The following is an 18798-nucleotide window of genomic DNA, read 5'->3' as shown; positions in this document are numbered from 1 at the left end:
TCAAGGTCAATCATTAGAAAAATGTGGTATAGATCTTAATACTGATTGTTTTTCCCATGGACAATTGTAGGTTGCATGTTCGAGGGTCGGTAAACCTGACAATCTATTTATATGCAGCGACAATTGGACAGCGAAGAATGTTGTATATTCGCAAGTTTTACGCAGTTAATTTGTATTGTATCCATCTATCTATCTATCTATATAAAAACGAGTTGTGTGTATGCATGTTTGTTTGTTTGTAAAAAGAGCGTTTGCATATGACGTCATTATTAGTGCATACGGCTTTGTATATGCACAGACAATGGGAAAGCCAAGAATGTTGTATATTCGCAATTTTTACGTAGTTTAACTCCTGCAGACGAAATGAATGCTTGCCTGAAAAATTCTAATTTATGGGCACACGTAAAAATATTAAAATTAACTACAAATATGCGTGTCCGATTGCAAAACGATGATTCTGGTCAAACATTTTCAGATCAATTGCTGGCAATTGGAAACGGAAAGCTTCCAGTAGTGGGAAAGCCAAAAATGTTGTATATTCGCAATTTTTACGTAGTTTGAAACACATATATAAATCTATCTATATTCACAGGTGGGACACAGGGACACAACTACAATGGCGCGTAACTAATATGGCGCGTAACGACTTACGCACGCGGGGGGGCTTGGGGGGGCGCGAAGCGCCCCACCAACTAGGTGTTGGGGTGGCGCGAAGCGCCACCCCAACAGCTAGTAGTATATAAATATAAGTAGATTCAAAAATTTATTAAATACCCCTAAGAGGTTTCCTTCCTCCCTTACCTGTATTTATGACCCCAGGGCCAGATTGCCCAATGTTTATTATGCACCTTCAGGAACATATGACTTTAACTCCGTAAAGCAAAGTATATGATTACCGCGGTTCCAAACCGGGGTAATCAGTCATTTATGAACGAGCCTATAAATCGTCAACTATATGAGATGTTGGGGAAAAACCAAAATATTCTAAGATACGGCACTATTGGGAATAAAATGAGATCCCGTGGAACTAAAATGGACGAATATCCTACAACTTTAGATAAAAAAAATAATGTTCGTATATTTTATAGGCGTTTCTTTACTTTTAAGAGCCAATAATGTTTAAAATAATGTGTTTTAAAGAATAACGTTCTTTTTTTAAAATAATATTCATACATTTTATAGGCCTAAAATCGCTATTTCTTTACCTTTAAAGGCCGATAATGTTTAAAATAATGTGTTTTTAAGAATAATGTTCTTTTTAAGAATAACTTTCTTTTTAAAAATAATGTTCATACATTTTAAAGGCCTACAATCAGTGTTTCTTTACTTTTAAAGGCCAATAATGTTTAAAATAATGTGTCTTTAAGAATATTGTTCTTTTTAAAAATAAAGTACATACACTTTATAGGCGTACAATCGGTGTTTCTTTACTTTTCAAGGCCAATAATGTTTAAAATGATGTGTTTTTAAGAATAATGTTCTTTTTAAGAATAATGTTCTTTTTAAAAATAACGTTCATACATTTTATAGGTCTACAATCGGTGTTTCTTTACTTTTAAAGGCCAATAATGTTTAAAATGATTTGTTTTTAAGAATAATGTTCTTTTTAAAAATAATGTTCATACATTTTATAGGTCTACAATCGGTGTTTCTTTTACTTTTAAAGGCCAATAATATTTAAAATGATATGTTTTTAAGAATGATGTTCTTTTTAAAAATAATGTTCATACATTTTATAGGCCTACAATCGGTGTTTCTTTACTTTTAAAGGCCAATAATTTTATCTGCTTTGTAACAGCTGTGTAACCTAACAAATTCCCATTCGTATGAGGTGTTAAAAATGATATTGCCTCAAGGTGTTGTTGCCAATTATACATGTTTTCAACTTCCTTTTAAATCTGGTCGTAATAATAAGAAGATGTCAACATTTTTAATGATATTCTGGCAAACCCCTTAAGGAGTGCTTAAGCCAATGAGAAAGGAGAAAATCTTGAATACTAAGAATTATTGCTAAAAATCATCTCTTATAACTACAAACTTAATAATCTTTGGGATTATTAATCAGTATAAGATCTACAAAATGACACAAAAATCAAGGCTGTATAATTAGTACAACTCTTTTAAATAGTAAAGGAAGGATATCTTAAATAGCAAATTTTAAAGGAAACTGATGATAATAAAAAAAAAAATTCCCGGCCAAAAATTTTGAAATCTTGTGGCAAATCGAGAGGCTACTTTACAATTCTCTACATCTTCTAAAAGTAATTTTATTACTACTTTTAAAAATTAGAGGTGTCCCCACTAATTAATTTTTTATGAAGCTCTAAAGAATAAAAATGCGAATTTGTTCGGCCTATTCATGTTAAAGCTTTCAATGAAGCCACAATAATTTTTTCATCAAAGAATCTGCTCGTGTCTGCTGTTAATACGCATTTCACTGCTATAGGAAAATAGCATTGGCTTCAAACCTCGGAGATCCACCTTAAAAGTAAGAAATGCGAGGGAAACAGAGAGTCTATTGTCCACTTTTGTCTTTGAGTCATAGAGGTTACAAGTCCTTGCATGATTTTGGTTGAAACAGGATGCAACATACCTGACAGTAATAAAAAGCTGACGGGGGTTTTAAAGGGCTTCTGGGTTCTTTTGGTTCTCTATTCATGCCAATTATGAATCCTTCTTTGATTCCAGCTGGAAGAAAGTAACCATGCCTATGTTTTTTTATGAAAAAGTTTGCTGGGGGATCAATGAATATTTATATTTAACTATTGAATGACGTAACAAGTGGCAAATGAAATCTTGAATCTGTTCTTTGTCTAAAAGCAAAGACTAGAAAGATAAATAAGGGTCACTCAACATAGGCAAACATGATAGTTATAAAATGAAAGGGGAATATCCTACGGTACTCTGCCGGTCGAAAAAACAATATTGTAAACTGTAGTAGAGCAGCCCTGAGAGTTGGAATTTTGCCAACTTCGTTTTTAAATCCAATAATTGATGTACAAAATATAAATATGGATGTACAAAGTTGCCTGAAGTTGAAAAAAAAAACTATTTAGTAATAAAATTCATAACTCATTTCCAAAATAAATAGTCAAAGACCCCAAAGCTTAGGATATTATAAAGGACAATTTTCTTGCAGAATAGTTTAAAAGGAAGCCTGAATACTAATGAGGATACTTATGTATATTATCGACCACAATGTTGTTCTGATTCGTTGTAAAACTGGTTTCTCTGTGTGCATTCGGAGATAATTAGCTTAGCTCGAGTAAGATAACTGCTATGCAGGCCTATTTAATTAAATACCTAATATATAGAGTTGGTTAGGTTTGATTTTTAATATAATGCGTTCTGGGCAGCCTGATTTCCATAATTCTCTATTCTAGTTCCCATACCTTTGTTATTTAAGTATTATGTTTTCATCATATTTTTGGTAAATTTCTAACTTCACTTCTTGAGTGTGGTCGATGCAATTACGCAATTACGATGCAATTACGTACCCTAATAATTTCTAAGTTTTTTTTTCAGAGTTCTAAATTTCTTCACAATTACATAAAAAAAAAAATCGTGACCCTCTGTCAATGGCTTGGAACTAAAGACAGAGTTAGCGCCCGGCTCGGTCCTGAAGACACGCACCTAAAACTTGCTATAAAAAAAACAAAAAAAAAAACAATAAATATTGCAATACGCATAATTCAAATTTTTTCTAGGATAACGAAATTTCATATAAAACCCCATTTCCCCCTTCTCTCATGCTTCAAAAACAAAAAAGTTATTACATTACTTCAACTAAAGGTAAAAGCAGCACCTGATAAAAGTTGTCATCCCCTCGTAGATAATTTTCTGTTTTAGTTTCAGATTTTACGTTCACAAAATGGTGATACAGTAAATGCAAGGTTCGATAAATGTTGCGACTTAAAATAAGTCGTCATCGAAATTTAGCGTAGCAATCTATTTGTTTGTTGTAGTTGGAGTAGAGAATTTTAAATTTAGTAACTTTAGTTGATAACGAGACTCCGAGGTTTTTATTTGTCTGAAAAAGGTAGGATGTTTGAAATTGAAACAAATTGTACAAAGAAGTAGGCTTATGTCCCTTGGAATAGGCTACATATAAATTTTCATAGCCAGCGTAATAGCTCTGCCTAAGTAAAGAACGATGGTGGCACAATGTATTCTTATTATTTTTTTTGTGACACCAGAAAACTTCGTATCGAAAGAGTTATCGCACAAACTTCGAAAAGGGCTTATTCGACTAGACATTGAAAGGGCCAGCGCCCTTTTTAATAGTTGAAAGTGATTGGAGGGCAACTAAACCCCTCCCACGTCAACCATTTCCTGAACACATCCAGTGAAAAATTTGAGATTGCCTTTTTATTCAACGAAACTGGAAGATGTGGAAATTATACATTTGAGAATTCCACCCCCCCCCCCCCCCCATCTTTGCTCTCAGGGCAAGGGTTGTAAGTTATGCCCTGGGGGCACATAAGGTATATATAGAAGGGGTGGTCGTATAACCCTTGGAGGGAGTACATTGGATTGGTGATCAGAAGTTCTAGTCTTTTGTTTAAGATTCATAGTGATCAGAGGGTAGATATCCCCTCCCCACACCTCGTATTTTCTCGGAATAATCTGATTATAAAGTTGAGATAGCCATTTTTTGTCGTAGAAACTTCAAAAAGGGCTCACTCAATTGAAAATTGAAAGGGCCAGTTCCCGTTCGAATAGCCTAGTCTAAACTGATTGGAGGGCAACTAATCCCCTTCCCACGCCCACCATTTTCGCAAACACATCCAATAAAAATTTTGAGATAGCCATTTTTTTCGACGTAATTGAAATACCCGGAAATTAATTCTTTGAAGATGGCAATCACCCCCCCCCTCCCCCACAGCCCTCAGGGCAAGAGTTGTAAGTTATGCCCTTGGGGCAAATAAAGTATATATAGAAGGGTTATCGTATGAACTTCGGATGGGACTCATTGGATTCGTAATCCTAAGTTCTAGTGTCCTTTTTAAGACTCGGAGCGATCGGAAGGTGGATATCCCCCATCACATCTCGTAGCTTTCCGAAATGCATCAGATATAAATTTTGAGTTGGAAATTTGTTGTCTTAGAAACTTCAAAAACAGCTCATTCGATTGGATATTGAAAGGGCCAATTACCTTTTTGATAGTCGAAAGTGATGAGGGCAACTAGCCGCCTTCCCTTGCCCACCATTTCCCCAAACACAGCCAATCAAAATTGTGAGATAGCCATTTGTTCAACATAATTGAAAGGACTGGAAATGATGTTTTTAAGGATTACAACCCCTCCCCCCAAACAGCCCTCCGGGAAAGATAAGCTATGCCCTGGGGGCATATAAGGTGTGTTTAGAAATGAGTATTGTATAAAAACTTTGGAGGGGGCTCGTTGAACTGGTAATCAGAAGTTCTAGTGCCCTTTTTATGATTCAGAGTGATCGCAGGGTGGATAACCCCACCCATCCCAACCTTGTGTTTTCCCGTAATGCATCTAATAGAAATTTTTGAGATAGCCATATGCTGTCAATGAAACTTCGAAAAAAGCTCATCCGAATGGAAATTGAAAAGGCTAGTGCCCTCTTTATTGGTCAATGTGATTGACAGAGCAACAAGACCTCCCCCACGCCCACCAATTCCCAAAACATATCTAATCAAAACATTGAGATAGCCATTTTGTTCATTGCAGTTGAAAGGTGTGGAAATTATGTCTTTGACAACCCCCATACCTTCTCAAAACTAGAACACAATTTGCACTTAACTGAAAAAAAATGGCCGTGGATATTGAGTTAGTATACATATACTGATATATATATATTCGTTAAAGTTTTAATAATTTTTATTTATTAAAGTTAAAATAACTAAATATTTTAAATGTATTTTGTTTATTTAAATCATAAAATAAATAATTGATTAAACACAAAACGAGCAAAAATTAACATGAGTAGGGCTGACAACCCCCATATCTTCTCAAAACTAGAACACATTTTGCACTTTTCTGGAAAAAAAATGGCCGTGGATTGTCAGTTAATACATATACATATACTGATATATATTCCTTAAAGTTTTAATAATTTTTAATTTACTAAAGTTAAAAAATTAAAACATTTTAAATATATTTTGTTTATTTAAATCATAAAATAAATAACCGATTTAAACACAAAACGAGCAAAAATTAGCATGAGTAGGCCTGACTTCTCAAGACCAGAACATAATTTGCACTTTACTGAAAGCAAAATAACTTTAAAATGCTTTCGCTTTGTTTGTACTTGTTTAAAATGTGTTTATTATATATATGAAGGGATAAGTCCTCCCTTTTGCGCTAGAATTCCAGCGCTAGTTTATGATGCCTTTTTTGAAAGTAACAAGAGATGGAGGGCAAGCAGCCCTTCTCCCAAGCCCACTCATTTTCCAAACGCGTCCAGTCAAAATTTTGAGGCAGCCGTTTTGTTCAGCATAATAAAACAGTCCAGCAACTGCGTCTTTAGGGATATTAGGCATGTCATCCCCCCCCCCCCAATTATACAATTGGCCCATTATGATTTAAAAATAAATGTTTATTTAAAAATAAATCGATAGGCATTGTTTTAAATTTTTGTCAATAGGATACTTAAGTAATATATCGAGAACTAGGGGGGGGGGGGGGGGAGGTTAAGTTAAAAATTTTGGGGATACTACTATTAGTACTTCTGCTCTTACAGTTTAAATAAATATAAAAAGTGTAAGTGTGTCTAGATTTTAACAGCATAGAATATTTTGGGAATGATTCTAAGTTTTATTTTTCAGGTCAATTTCAGAAGCTATAAAATTAAATTAAAAAATACTGTTTGTGTCAGGATTAAAAATTGTTGAAAAAGTCTCTCCAACATGCAAATAGCCACCCATTCTATGAATCCTTATAGAAGAAAGCTGAAAAGATATACAATATTTTTTATTCCATGAAGAAGACCATGTGAATAAAAGACGAACAGAAATGAATTTAAAAACTTCTTCCGCGCGACAAGTTTTTCAAAGAAAAGTAAAGAGCTCCATTAAGCCAAGAATGAGTTAAAATTAAATCAAATAATCTTCCAAGCGTAAAATTTCCACAAATCACTATCAATAAATAAATCTAACTCAAAACGAACAGAAACTACAATAAATAGCCGAGTAAAACTCAAAACGAGCAAAAATTAACATGAGTTGGGCTGATAACCCCTATGCCTTCTCAAGACCAGAACACAATTTGCGCTTTACTGAAAACAAAATACGTATGGAATGTTTTCACCTTTCTTACTCTCATTAGTAAAAATAAACAAAAACCTTAACGAAGGAATGCTAGTATATGTCAATTTATTTCACAATCCACGGCCATTTGTTTTTTGCTTTTTGTTGTCTTTTTTTTTCAGTAAAGTGTAAATTGTGTTCTTGTCTTCAGAAGGTATAGGGGCGATCAGCCTACTCATGTTAATTTTGCTCGTTTTGAGTTTGACTCGGCTTTTTATTTTAATTTCTGTTCGTTTTGAGTTTCATTTATTTATTGATAGTGATCTGTGGTAGTTTTACGTTTGAAAGATTATTTGACTTTATTTTTGCTCATTCTTGGCTTATTGGAGCTCTTTACTTTTCTTTGAAAAACTTGTCTTGTGGAAAAAGTTTTTTAAATTAATAACGTAAAACAGGGGGTTTTTGCTTTCTCATTCAATAAAGAATTTTAGTAGCCTAGGACAGGGACATAGAGTAGATATAGCGTGGTTGAATACTGAGGATCTTCGACAGGAAACTGGGAAGGAGTAGGGGAAGAAATTGAAAAAAAAACATTGAGAGGAATAAGGCCTTTTTCTTCTCGACAAGCCGTGTCTTGGCGGCAAAAAAAGTGCCAGTCACGAGGAAATTAATTGAAGGCAAAGCTGGTTTATAAGACATGTTAGTGAAAATTATATTGGCTTTTCGAGAATAAGGATTAAAAAGGGATTTTTTTTTAATTGACCATACTTCCATTGTCGTAATCAGTTTTTAATATCAGCCACTTTTAATAATTGGTCTCAATAAATATCTTGCAAGGTTGTCAAAAATGCTGTTCATCTTTGAAACTGTTGACAATAACACGATGAAAAAAGCAAAAAATTAGAAATTTTTTGAGGTGGCGAGCATTCATAATTTGAATTTAGTGCTAAAAAGCAAAAGAAAGAAACACTTTCTACTAGCTGCTGATTAAGCCTTCCAAGTCTATTCGGTTCTTGTCTTCTCGGGAGGAACGATCTGTCAGTTTTCCGCTAGTTATTAACAACGGAAATAAGCAATGGAAACTTAAGCCGGCCTCGTTCTCCAGTCCTAGAAAAAAAAACTGTTTAGGCATTAGTTCATAGGCATAGTAAGCTCCGAATTCATTAAATAGTTTGTGGTATCGAACTGTAAGTAAGGAGCGACTCTTTCTATTAACAGCCGAAACTAAAAAAAAGTTTGATAACAATATATAAATGAAAGGAATTGGGTTTTTTATGCTTATTTCAAAAATATAAAGTTCATTACGTTTAAGGATGTCCATCAAAAGTTATGAGCCTATGACAATTTGCATCATTTTTGGAAAAAGGACAAAATACCCCCGAAAGGGTGAGCAACCTTTATGAAATTAAACGTTAAATTCTGCTTATCCAAGATCAAATTTGCAGAGGTTTCAAGCTCGGATCTGGATAAATACGATTTTTTTGTTTGTGTTTTGTTTTCTAAGGATGATTGTATCTGATCAATAGTAAGAAAAACCGAGAGAAGGCTCATTCGAAGGGAAATCAAAAGTTCTAGTACCCTTTTTAAGTGGCATAAAAGCTTGTGCCACAGAATAGTTATGTTTTCTGGCAGTTTAATGTCACAAAACAAAAATGTTAGAATAAGCCTAAATTAGGGGCTATCAAGAAGGAAACATGTTAAGAAATTTTCTTACTTCAGAATCTGCAGAATAATTGTAGTTGACATATTTTGAATTCAGCTCTGCAATACTCGACCTCAACCCATAATGTGCAAACGTATAGCCTAAATTATATATTTTCACATGTGTTTTTCTTTTTCATGATTTTTCATAGTTTATTCGATTTGCGGGTACAAGGGTTAAAATAAAAGTATCGTTCTCTTTTAGTCTTTTCGATTGCATGCATGGCAAAATGTGCAGAAAATATATAATTTGGACAGGAGAGGAGGGGGGGGGGGGTAAACAAAGTGAAGCTGCATTCAAAATGTATAAACTACAATTATTCTGCAAAGTATGAATTAAGGATTGTTTTCTTAACATGTTTCCTTCTCAATGGTACCTAATCTAGGGTTATGCCGAAATGTCTCCCCAAAAGGGGAGATAAAGCAATTGATTTAAATTTTGAGATAGCCACTCTGTTTAAAATTATTGGAACTAAGTCTATTGAGCTTCCCAGCCTTAGAGGTAGTGATGCTGCACGGTGGCACATTCAATCCTAAGAATATGCAGAGCCCATACAAAATGAACGGTTAGAATGGAAATTATCGATAATTATCCGATTAACTCACTAGTGAGAAAGCTAAGAATTAGGCATACCCTTAGAATAAGAATTTTATCCTCATTCCAAATGTAACATTCAATTGCGTTGGAGAAGAACTTTACTCCAACCACCCAAATATGCATATATATAACCTGAGTTGTATATACGTACTGAAATCTCCGTAAGACACTCTTTTCTTCAAATTGATTTAACAGTTTGTCAAAATAGTGGACAATTCATTATATATGAACAATTCAGGGTATGTATTTTCCACAGTAGGGTGGAGGGAGATACAGAAGATTCCCAAAGCAAGTGAATGTTATATTTGGATTCAGGATGAAATTCTGATTCTAAAGATATATCTATTTTTAGATATTTCATTAGTATGCTAATTAGAAAATTTACCCATTTATTTTACACTTTCAGCTCCTATGCTCCAGTCCTTGCAGACATCAGAAGACGTAGGATTTACCGCAAGTTCTCGGGGATCTAATTCTATTCTATCCTGTGACGTTGCGATAAATAAATGAGCTGATAAAGCTGTCATTGTTTCGTGATGTTGCAATAATTTGTAGGCTCGTAGATGGTGAAGCAGCCAAGCAGGTCGCAATTCTTGAGTGGTTCAGAATCCAAATTTTCTGTTGTATAAGTTGAGGACCGCCTACAATTTAAATTAAACGTTTTGGCTCAAATTTGTCATATTTCTTTGCGATGTTAAATTTGTTTTACGTTCGGATGCACCTCCGCATTTTAGTTGTTTGATGCCCACGTATTCTTCATTTTAAACTTGCTTTCATTTTGATACTTAAAATGACCGTTGACTGTTCCCATGCTCTAGTTCCGTTATTCCCAGTGGGGGGCGCATGCCCCATCGTTGGGTAATGGCAATATTTTAGTGGGTCATGGCCAGGACGTGTAACCGTCTGCTGACTACACTTTAGAGCCTCAATTTTGAAAAATAAATGTTTGTAAAAAATCTTTGCGAATGATGTAATACCCAAATGCATTTAAAGAGCAAAAAAAAATATATTACTGTATAGCAGTGACGTTATACATTGTATAAAATATGTTGTATTCAGTCACTGTTTTTTATTAGCATAAATAGGTCTAGAGGAAGATCCAAAAAAAAATACCAAGTTGGTGGTATTTTAGTGGCACCAATTTACGAAAAAGGATGGGGGAGAGGGAATAATTTAAGTTTCCATTTTTATGAAGATACAAACAACAGAACAAGATTGAGCAAACATAATAAAAGTAGGGGGTACCGCCAATTTTCCTGTTTGGATAAATTGTCGACTATTCTATCCAAATTCAGTGTCTCCTCTTTTTCAACGGCCATGATCATGCTATTACTGAGTCTGTCATTTCCCATTGTCGATCCTAGATAATCCTTCAGTTGCTTTAATGCCGGGAAGAATCGTTTGTTACTGACAGTTTCATAGGTAAAGTAGCAACTAGCCTCTTTAGTTTTAGCGCTGCAGAATAGGCAATTGGGAGGTCGGATAAAATTTCGGTATCTTGGAGTATGTCCATTTTAAAAGTGTGACATTTTAAAAGATACAGTTTTACAAAAGAAATTTGGGATTCTAGGGCATTGTGGTCAGCATGAAATATCACATGATAATGACGTACTACCCTTTCAACTTTGAAAATTCGAGAAAATCAGGACTTGAAGAGTAATAGGCTGATAATGCGGTGAGCAGAAGCATATTTTGCATGAAATGTTGTTGCTGAACGGTTAATCACCTTAATGTATAGAAATTTAGCAGATTCTTATTGAACTGGCTAGGTGATATTGCGTTCACCCCTTGTTGAATTTGAAAGAGTCGTCAAGATGAGTGTAAATGGCTTAATTCTCTTGTTCCGAGCACTGGTTTTGGTTTTCGGAGACTCTGATTCCTGGATATCGTGTAAAGTCAAGAATTCTGAATGTTTTTGCTGAAGTTTTTATTTTTTATCTTTTCTCAGCTCTTGTAGTGTCGCATATGTCCCAGAAATCATTGCAAGTGCCTTATATTAGCCAAATTTCTTATTTAAGTTGTTCTTAAAAACAGTATAAAGTATTATAGATAACAAGGGTTCTGGACAACCTAACTCATCCATTCATTTTAAATAGTTTTCAGTCCATTTTCCATAATTTTAATATCGATTATTGCACATTTTTATAATTTTCCATTCAACATGAAAACAGGTCCTTTGAAATCAAATTTGGTCTTATTTTTATGCATTTCACAATGTGAATACGGGTTCTAGATTACCCTATAAATTTACCCCTTTTCAATTGAATTCACACCAATTTAAATTAAAATTTCTGACCTTTTTATTATTTCCCGTCCTGAGCTTAAGATCAAAACACGTCTTGTGAAATAAGGGTTTAATTATATTCCATTTTTCCTATACTACCGATAAAATGTAATAATTTAATATTTAGTGGATAGTTCGATATCAATATCTAAATAATTTATTTTATCTTTTTTTCTTTCAATAACCTTTAAAATCATACCTTTATCTAATTTTTTTAATTTCTTTTCAAGATCAGCTGCTTCAGAATCAAAACACTTAGGGACAAATAGATCAACCATTTCACCTTTAAAATCAATAATAATAACAAGTTTATTTCAATATTTAGTTGTAACACATTTCATTTTTGTAAACGTGTATTCCGTTCCAATGTCTAAATTATCTTTCCGAATAGTTTGATTATATTTAATTATCATTTTCATTTCGCTTAAAAGTTTTTCTCTTTACTAATAGCAAATTCTATTAAACAAAATTTCAAAACGGAAATAATTTTATATTAACATAATTTGCTATCAATGACTTCCATGATTTGATTTTCTTTCTTTTGATTAACTCAGGCTTTATTCCCAAGACATTCTGTTATTCAGAGTTCTGGGAACAAATCCAAACAGGCGTCACCATGAAACGTCACCAGAAGACTTTCAAATGAAACATTAAAAGAATAAATACATTTTATCTGCAGGCCGATGATGGCCAAGCTGGCTAAGTGGTCGAATGATCATTGGTTGCTACCCAACAAATCAACTCTGACTTTTATCTTGTGTAGCAGTTGACAATGTCAAAACGATCGGACCAAAGGGGCCCAGATCAAAGAGTAAGAAGAAGCCAACTTCCAACCAAACAAAACCCTGCGGGGTTTGTCTCAGAGCCCAGGCTGACATCACCAACACAAAAAAAAATAATAACAGGCCGGAGGAGGGGTTTTGCGAAAGCTAGAATTTTAGTTTTATTTAATTATAATTTAATTATAATATTTATATTGAAAAATGTAAAGAATTTATTGAAATAAAAAATCAAAATGGATAACAGCATGTTTTTTGCAGAGAAGCATGCTACATACGCCATCTTTGTTTGAGATGTGAAAAGAAACTAGCCTTATTTATTTTCCCATCATTTATTTTTTATTGATCAGGTAATTATTTTCAATTACTACCTCGTTTATTTGAGTCAATGAATTTGTTCTATTATTTCTCAGTTGTTCGTTAGTATCCGTCGTTGACAGTTCAAATTTGTACGGATTTTGTGAAAATCGCGGATATTGGCAAAAAGCTCACTTTATTTTTTGTTAGGTATTTGATTTTAATTCTTTTAACTTTTGGCCTTTTATTGAACTTATTTAATTCTTTGGCGGTTTTCTTTCTTTGATTGTGCTGTACTTTCCGCGCTGGTCTTTTTTTTTTTTTTTTTTTTACTTGATCATTTTATTTTGTTTGGGCTGAAGAAGAGAGGCGGCTGTTCTCTCAAAATATTTGCTTTCTGTGTTTTCTTCAGTATTTTCATTTGGCCTTCAAAAACCCCATTTTTCATCGTTTTCTTTCTTTATGTTAAGGCATAAAGAAAGAAAACAGCATAAAGAAAAGGCATCAATCTTAAACAATGTGGTTTAAGAAATTATTCCTCATGGTTTTTCCAAAACAAGCATTATTCATGAGTTTAAAGAAATCTTTATTGAAATCATTTGTTCCTTTTGTCGTAATTTAGTATTATGATTGATATTATCTTTAAAATAGTGTTGCTCAGTAAATGCTAGTATTCAACGTACTTTTTTCAATACTAAGCCATGTTGTCAATTGAATTCTAAATTTTTATAATGCACAGCATAATTAATTTTATTATAGAAAGTTGTACTTAATTTGTATTGAAGATGTTCAGGAGTTAGTTGTAAATCTCTACGTAAATTGTGTAACTTTCTTGGACATTCTAATTCAACTTCCTAAATAGCTCCTACATTATCCTTATTCATTTCTGACTGAGCGTAATCTTCTAATTATTGGCAATAGTCTGAGGTAATGTTTTCTTTTAGATGAAAGGGTATATTAATAAAGGTCCGTGACATTACCAAAACCATACAAATTATTAGTATCTAAATACATTAAATAATTTGAAGATTGTGATTTATTAAAGTTTTTTATATATTTTTATATTTGTTTTAGCATATCTGTTCATACACTGAGAAACATCCTCCTCTTAGTCCTTGTCCGTGGCAGTTGCTGTTAAGAGTATTAGAGTAAAACCAAAAAATCGGTTGATCTTAAAACCCTCTACTTCAAAAAGCGTGCTCTGACTCGAAGTTCTGGCTGAGAATCTGGACCAAGTGTGCCAAGCCGAGATCTGGCGCTGTGAATTCGGTTCATATATTTTGCAAGCGCAAATTCGACCATGAACTAAGTTTGCACATGGCAGAGGTGAAAATTAATAGTGCTGACAAAATTGCTTAAAATCCCAATTTGATATGGAAGCTACGCCCTAGTCCTTCTGGTGTTCCAAGCTCCGGAGCTATTTCTGTATTTGAGTTGGCTAGTCATTTTCTGAGCAATTGCCCTTTTCTGAGCAATGCCCTGACAGTAACGCTGAAATTGAGTTTGATAAAGAGATTGAAAGTATTTCACAGACAAAGCTGAAAACGGGCAGGGTTGTTGTCTCGAATAGTATGATTAAAGATATAGTAAGAAAACTGAAGAAAAATAATCGTCTGGATACGATGAGCTTTGTGCGAGACATTTAGAATTGGGTAGTGCCTTGTTATTTGAGCATTTAGCTTTGTTATTTCAGATGATATTTTGTTCGGGGATTCTGCCTGATAATCTTTGTATTGGGGTAATTACTCCAATTTAAAAAAGGGTAAATCAAGTTTTAGTTTTAATTCGTGTCGTCCTTTTACGATGTCGAGTGTATCATAAAAATTTTCTGAGCCGTTGATTATTCGTGATGTTCACAAGATTTGTAAGATGCCCCCCTTCCAGTTCGGTTTTCAGCGGAGGCTTGGGTGCATCCAGGCACTGAAATCCCTTTGTTTGGTATTGGTAAATTCTGTTGGGAAATGAGAATATTTGGTTGTTATTGCGTATGATATTAATAATGCATTTGGTTCATTGGCAATGTTGGAGCTGATTAGGCGCGGGATTGCAATTGATTTTGTCGGTCCGCTGTTTTATATGTATCGCCACCTAAGGGTGCGCCTTAAAATTGAGCGATCAATCGTCCTGGTTGATAGCCCTGTGTATATAAGTATTAAACAGGGCACAATTACGTCACCGATGGTGTATAATATTGCTACACTGCCAGCTCAGGATAGCATACCGATTTCGTGCATTGTAAAAGTGACTAACACGTCAGTATTATGTTATGCAGATGACTTGCTAAACTTGAGTTGGTCATTGTCTAGTCTAGAGGAGAGTTTTAATGTGATTTCGAGGGAATTTAGAAAGATTGATTTGAATCTTAACGCTGGGAAATCCCAAGTTCTTCTGTTTAATTGGCCATCTGAGCTGGCTTCAACTTCAGTGAATCTTGGTGGAGCATCCGTTATCCCATCTCTAGAGCTTATTTACCGAGGTCTACCTATTTGAGATTCAATATCTTCAACAAGAAAGCTATTGGTGGCTAGAACTGGCACATTTCAAAGCATGAATAATCTATGCACAATAGATATTTAGTTGAAGACGGATCTCTGGCTCACTACAATTTAAATTTACCTGGAGGAGGTGAAATGGGATTCTTATATTATCAAGGATCTTGTTACTAGCTCGCTGAAGCAGTGAGGGTTTCGCTTATCTGTTTTTCTCGCACATTTTTCTGTTTCGCTATTTATGGTCACGTTAATTATTGGGACCCTAGATAAGAACAGCTACAGAAATGGGCAAGTGGTCGCTATAAAAACCTTCCGAATTAACTTTCACTTCATAATTAGTGCTGCCAGAATATAGCATGTGATCCAAGTTTGTCACAGTATTACTAGTAGAATTTTACGAATACGGTTTGTCTTTTCGCGGCAGGGTAAAATATTCTGGTAACATAGTTTTGATGAGTTGCGCGCGAGAACACCTTTCATCCACAAAATTACAGTTAAAGTCCCCGATTATTAGACAGCGAGACTTCTTCCAAGCAGACTGCTTGAAACATTTAGCAAGAAGTCGTACTTCAGTATGAAACCTTCTTTCGGAAGACTGATCTCTGTAATTTGTAGGCAAATAAACATTAATCACGACGAGATTGCTCATCTGAATACTAATAAAGAAATCCACACTCTTTATAATTATGGCTGGGCGTTTGCAGATGATCGCTATACATTCAGAAGGGCGGCCGTGTACTTTTTTCCGGGTAGCTGGGGAACTGAATAATAACCTATTCAACATATTCAGAAGATTAAGCTGTTCCTGCGATACAAAAAATTTCTTGTAGACAAAAAACATCCGATTTCCTTAACATCTCTTCTAGCAGCGGTAGCTTCTCTGAAACCTTACCTTTTAAGTTCCACGAACAAATCGAGACCCCAGTTTCAATGGCCATCACGAGCTATTGGTCTTCGTTCGCTGTATTTTCAGCACAATAGACAGAACAATGATGCCTATCTGATTTATATTCCGCACATCTAATTTTCTTTTGAAAGGGAGAAGCCTTCTGACTATCATGTCCCTCCTCCCCACAATGGGAGTAAACTTTAGAGTTTGGACAATTCTTTGCCAGGCGACCATCAGCTTGTTGGCATTAATAGCGTCTACGTGGAAGATCACGATAAAATTCGATTGGGAGCCTTTCGTACCCCAGCTTAAGGGAATTTGTTAAAGCACAGTTTAAGTCCGCGTCCGAAGGGAAATATAGCTTAAAAGCTCGACATATCCCGCGTCGTTTGGATTTCTAACACTTCTTCACTAAATCTGTGAGCGAGGCTTCGAATACCTCGGGAACGCGTTTGATAATGCCCACAAATTCTTTGGCGTTCACCTGGACTGACATATTCGCGTCAATGTTTTTCAGCGAACCTGCAATCTTTTGACCTTTATTTGAGTAGTTAACTAGAACACGAAGCTAAGACTTTCCTCGGCGCATCTCAATATCGCTGGATTGTTCCAGACCAACCACCCATTCTATTACATTTTTACGTGTTTCGTGAGATGATAAGGATTTTGGTGGATATCTTACTATTACAGCAAATAACGGGGGAGCAGGCACAGGTTTCTCATTAATAGAGAGGGATGGGATGGGCCGATCAGTCGCGCAATGCATAAAATTGTCCAGCTTTCAGCACATTTGGTTAAGCGCAGAAGTAATGCAAGCTCCAACTAACTCAGATGCGACTGGGACTTCTTGAGTCATAAATAAGAAACTTTGGGAGCTGCTGCTTTTCCTTACTACACTTGTGCAGTGATTTGCCAATATACATGACATTATCTTCATCGTTTACATGCTTGATACATCGCTCGTCGGGTATTACTGCCTCATATAACGTCTTTTTGGGGACAATAATATCATCGTGACTGAAAAATTCGCAACATGATTTCACTATCTTGTCGAATCTCATTCCAACTTCTATAGATCGTTCAATAAAATTCAAAACACGTCTCTTGATATCTTTGAAGTCGGCTATTGTCGGAGGTTAGTTAGCTAACAAGGTAGGTAAATTTATCGACATACTCCATATTATCACGTTCTTGCTGGAGGCTGGATTTTATATGAAAATCAGATTTGCTTGAACAGTGCATGGCTATTGTTTTCGAGGCGTTCATGGTCATTTCCATGAGGATGGTTGTCGTGTAGATGATGCAAGTTTAGGATTGAAGATCATGGATAATAAATTAGGGCTATATCTGCGACATAAGCAAGTTTGTATATCATAGCCTCTCCTATGAGGGCAACGTATGGGCTATCAGTTACAGAAAGGACTACAGTTAAAAAGCTATTGAAGAGCCTGGGTAGTAGCAAGAAACATTGAAGAACACCGGTTGATGTTGCAAAGCTTTTGGCAAGGTCTTCTCCAGTCATAACTTGGCTTCTGAATTCGTGTAAAGGTTTCTTATGAGGAAGAATATATTAAGTAGAATACCAAAGCAAAAACAAATGTGACACAGGCCTTTTCTCTTTACAAGGTCAAACGTATGTTGGAAATAAATGGAGTTTTGGTAGGTACTGTGGCTTCGTGCAAGATATTTTTCCAATGTCTGAAGGGCTGTGAAAATCTGATCGACCTTTGACCTATTTGGCTTAAATACCGCCTGGCGTCCTGATATATTTGTCTTACATGACTTTTGTCTTTATTTCAGCAGTATGGCTAGTCAGACTGATGGGTTCGCAGAGAGACTGTTTTTGAGCCATTCCTATGGAGAGAGACTATTTTGGCTTAACACCATTGTGTTGGGAAGTGACCAAATTCCCTGGTGGCTGTGGTGATTTTATGATAATTATCAATGAGGGGATCAAAATCAATTTTCAGAAGTCCGGGCTGTATTTAATCAGGACCAGCAGGTTTTTTTGGTCTTTAGATCTTTGTTGGCTGCTCCAATTTCAAAGGGAAGAGAGGGAGGGCTTTGGTGGGTAGTGATTATAAGGAAATTGGATAACACATCTGGGTCAGGGAGGATGATTGAAATTAATTTGTTTTCAAGCATTTCTTCCATCTAGATCAGATTCCATCTATACCATTCGGAATATAATTGTTAACGCTGGTTTCCTTGGTTTGGACTATTTGTGTGGTACTTGACTGATTTAAGATTTTGAATTTGGAATCCCCTTGGGAGGAAGAAAAACCAAGGAGTCAGATGCTGTATGCCAATCGTTGGCTTTTTTGATGAGAATGATAGAAAGAATGCAAAAGTGGGACTCTGGTTTTCTGCCTCTCTTTACAAAACCTCAACGGGACAAAAAGGTGATCTGGCTTCACTTAGGGATATAAAGGATATGCTTGAATTTTTGCGAAAATGTGACAATATAATATAAAATGTGACGCAATCCTTGGCGAACTAAACAACTTTCACGACAAGTTAAATGAGCAAAACTACCCAGGAA

The 18798-nt window shown here is 35.1% G+C and overlaps 1 protein-coding gene across 1 annotated transcript in view; it reads left to right on the top strand.

Annotated features, from left to right (window-relative positions):
• Positions 1–3916: 3916 nt before the first annotated feature.
• LOC136032395 (uncharacterized) overlaps positions 3917–18798 on the top strand; it is an 85851-nt gene continuing 70969 nt past the window's right edge. Inside the window, exon 1 of the mRNA XM_065712706.1 lies at positions 3917–4039. The gene's annotated coding sequence lies outside the window, so the exon portion shown is untranslated. The remainder of the gene's footprint in view (positions 4040–18798) is intronic.

The sequence above is a fragment of the Artemia franciscana genome, chromosome 10 (assembly GCF_032884065.1).
Source record: "Artemia franciscana chromosome 10, ASM3288406v1, whole genome shotgun sequence".
Taxonomy (NCBI): domain Eukaryota; kingdom Metazoa; phylum Arthropoda; class Branchiopoda; order Anostraca; family Artemiidae; genus Artemia; species Artemia franciscana.
The sequence above is the reverse complement of the archived record's forward strand: the minus strand, read 5'-3'. Positions and strand labels throughout refer to the sequence as shown.